We start from the raw sequence: 4092 nt of genomic DNA, 5'->3' as shown, positions 1-4092 counted from the left end.
AAGCATTTCCATATAAAGTAATACTAATTTTACATTTGAATAAAGTCACAAGTTTTAATGTAAATTTTTTCACTCTCTCACACATCTAATCCTGAGCTTTCACACCAACAATATATATATATATATATATATATATATTTAAACATTAGTATTATTTCCCTTTTTGTGACTACAGACTGCAATCACTTAAATGTGCATTAAAAGCAACCTGCAAATCATTTCATTAAAATATGTAAAGGTCCGTGAGACGTTGTGGTTCCCACTTTCACACTGCAAATTATTTGGTTCTTACCAGGATAAAAATACTTATATTTAGACATGTTAGATTATTTATCTTATTTTAAGACATAATTTGTAATTTTAAGTGTTTGACTTTACACTAAAATCTTAAATCAAGCACAATTCAAACTTTTTTTGTCTACTATAGCCAGAAAATCTTAAAATTAGGCAAATAACTGTTAAAATAAGATATATTGCATTTACCCCCAGTTTCAGCAAAATAAATCTTGATTTAAGATTTAGTAACAAGCTAAAATTGCTTGTTTCAAGTTTTATTGCAAAAAGCATATGAAATGTGAGAAAACATGCTGCGCTGTTTGCGGTAGCTACTGCGGACGTGACTGCGTTGGTTACAGAAAAGTAACTTGACATGTTAGCTGTTGTCTGCCCCTTGCAGCTGATCTGTGGCTGTCTGCAGTGGTGTAGTGGTCCCTGGAGAAGTGGGTATACTCTCAATGTTTGCCCTTTTAGACGCAGCTCAGAAAAATGCTGTTTTAGAAACGACATGTAACACTGCTTTATTTAGTTTACCCAAAAACCAATCACTAGGGTTTACTCATTTTAGCCTAAAATATTTAGCCTAAAATATTTAGATTAAAATATTTCCTTGAGCTACTACATGATGTGTGAGAATACTGTTGTCTCTTTTTTAAAGATTTTATCCAGCTTCTGGTAGGTAATGTAAAATTTTCTCTGGTTTATTTTGAAGGAATTCCTACACTACATCCAGAATCAACATTTCATTACTTTACTGTAGGTTTTTCAATATAGACCTAGATGATAAGGCATATGGAAAGTCCTAAATTCAATGACAAAGAGAATCTATAGAAAGTGATAAAGTTAATGACGAGAACATCAAAACTCAAATCTCTTTGTCTTTGCAAATAATGAATTGTCAAATATACCAGTTGAAACACCCAAATAACTGCTGATCCTGTTGATTTAGACACCCTGACAATGAATGTTTAGCCCCTCGATTTTAAAATGGACAGTGATTTTAAACTTGACAGTCAAAAAGGGACCTCAGTTAAGTAATTTTTACCATTTAAGGAACAAAGCAAAGGTAAAATCTATTCTTTCAAGGCAAAAATATGGAAACACTACTCTAAGCCTTCATTTCATCATGGCTGGATTAGTGTAATTCTCTTTATCTCTGAATCGGTCAGTCCTCACTCAAATGTCTGCAGCTGGTTCAAATGCTGCTGCACACCTTTTAATGGAAAAACATAAAATAAAGCACATTGCCCGATCCTTGCCTCCCTTCACTGGTTGCCTGTTTATCTTAGAGTCCAGTTTAAAGAACTTCTGTTTGTTTTTAAGGATTTAAACAGCTTATTATTATTGTTGTTGTTTTAAACTGTTGAGTCTTTACTCAATTTTATTAGATGTTATTTTGTTTTACTACATGTTAAAGTGCTCTTCAAATAATGATGACAATGATGATGATTATGATCACAAGAAACTTTTGCATCATCACCCCGAAGCTGGAAAGAAAATTTAATGATCAGAGGCAGGGGACCCAGAATTCAGCCAGACCAGCAGAGGTTCAGATCAGAGGTCCGTTCTTCGTACGTCGCTAACTCAGTTAGCAGGATTTCATTGTTGACAATTTGGCATGATCTTGGATTGTTTGGTTCTTCGAAACTCATCCCGGACTTGCTGTCATAGCAACAGGTGCGCTAAATTAAGCCTGCTCACAAGCAGGCTTATTTCATGTAAACAAGATTAGATTGCAGCTTTATAAAGGGGAGGAGATAGGGAAGTCTGTCTGCCGTAGCCATGTCTTGTCTGTTTTTAAGACAGCAACCTGTTGCGGAAGGTGCAAGAATAATTCGCCGAGCTTTTCGAATATTACGCGTATTGCGAGACAGACAGGATCCTTTAGCGCAGCGCGACAGTGTAATTTTGGAAAGATATTTTTCCCGTGAGGGCGTTATTTACATTATTAATTTGTTGGAACCACACATTAATTAAGTGTTCAACACGGAGGAGTCGGGCTTTGACAACTGCGCAGACTGTGTGTGTTGCCCTTAGATTTTTTGCGAGTGGCACTTTTCTTTACACCATTGGCGATGCCGAGAACTTGGTGAAGAGTGCTGTCTGTCATGCCATTCGCAAAGTGTACCTGGCACTGAAGCAGTTTTTAGGGTTTTTTGTGGCATTTCCAAGCCACTTAAGACCCAAGGTTGTAAAGCAGAATTTTTTGCTATTGCAGGTTCATTTTTATTCGTTAATGAAATGCAATCATGACCATGCCAAAAAGTAGTACCTATAGTATGTCTTTCAGGCTTCCCTAATGTAATTGGTGCCATAGACTGCACACACATCCCCATCAAGGCCCCACCAGGCCCAAATGAAGTGGATTTTGTAAGTCGAAAGGGGTTTCACAGTGTAAATGTGCAGGTAAATTACTGTACAATTTAATTTTCCAGGTTAGCAATATTAGTTAAAAAAAAAAAAGGAATGGAATCAAAAGTTATGTAGTTGACTGACTAAAATCTCATAGATGTTGTGTGACTGCATCTGATCACAAATGTGGAGGCAAAATGGCCAGGATCAGTTCATGACTCGAGGATTTTCCGAGAGTCACATTTATTTACATTATTTGAACGTGGTAAGGAAACAAATGTCAGGGTCACAGTATTAAACACACTTATGCTGAGCCTAACAAAATGGCATTTTCCATTACAGGGGATTTTGACGGGATCCTGCTTGGAGACAGGGGCTATGCCTGCAGGCAGTATTTTATGACGCCCTTCCCTGACCCAAACCCTGGACCACAAACCGGATACAATGCTGCTCTAGCCAGGACAAGGGCACGCATTGAAATGACGTTTGGACAACTGAAGCAAAGATTTCAGTGTCTGAAAAGTCTGAGGGTTGCACCTGACAGGGCGTGTGACATTATTGTTGCATGCGTCATATTGTACAATATTGCCACCATCAGAAAGGAGAGGATCCCTGTGGTGAGGGTGCAGCCTGATAATGACGACCTCCAGCCAGTGCACATGGACCAACCTAGTGGCAGAGCTGCACGGGACAGAATTGTGGAGCACCATTTTTGAATGTTTAATAAAAAAAGACAACACACATATGCTTAGTTCCTGTAGTTTTATTTAAGTGATTAGTCTTTATGGAGAACTGCCAGCAAGTCATCTTTTGCCTGCAATAAGAGATGGTTATGTAAAGTCGGCAATACTACTATGTGTCAAATGGTGTATTTGCACTTACTCTGAAGTTCCTGTTGAAGCAACTCGATCTGTAGTGAAAAATTTCTCTTTCTCAAGTCGTCAAGTTGAATTTCTCCTCTTAATTTGCCTTTTTTAACTCCAAATATTCAATTTTTTGTTGAAGATGCCTTTTATAAAAGGGAACGGATGTCACCCTGTGTCATTTTGTGAATGAAAAAGACAGTCAAAACATGCCTCATGCATCAAAAGTAAAAAATAAAAGTACAACACTGTCCACCTCTGAATCAGTTGCTTGTGCAGACTCTTCTTCAAACCTTTCTCCAGCTATGGACTCCTGAAACTCATATTGAAGGCAGAAAGAATAGGTACACAAGTATACACAAATTAGTGTAAAGTTATTTATGCACTTACAGGTTCTTCCTCCAAGGGACAGTCTTCTGAGAGGGTTTCTTCACTGTCCTGTGCAATAGAAATAAATGGGTGTTATAAAGTGTTAAATTTTCTTCCCTTAATGCAAGTTGGGAAAAGTACACAACTTACCGCATATGCCTTAGCCACCACTTGCTTGGGAACAGGTAAAAGTCTTGGTGCATTTTGTAAAACTGCAAAAAGAGGGGGGGGG

At 37.7% G+C, this 4092-nt stretch overlaps 1 pseudogene; it reads left to right on the top strand.

The window, feature by feature from the left end:
- Positions 1-2058: 2058 nt before the first annotated feature.
- LOC118563200 lies at positions 2059-3423 on the top strand (annotated as a pseudogene).
- Positions 3424-4092: the final 669 nt, after the last annotated feature.

The sequence above is a fragment of the Fundulus heteroclitus genome, chromosome 5 (assembly GCF_011125445.2).
Source record: "Fundulus heteroclitus isolate FHET01 chromosome 5, MU-UCD_Fhet_4.1, whole genome shotgun sequence".
NCBI lineage: Eukaryota > Metazoa > Chordata > Actinopteri > Cyprinodontiformes > Fundulidae > Fundulus > Fundulus heteroclitus.
Note: the sequence above shows the minus strand (reverse complement) of the source record. Positions and strands in the feature narration are given on the sequence as shown.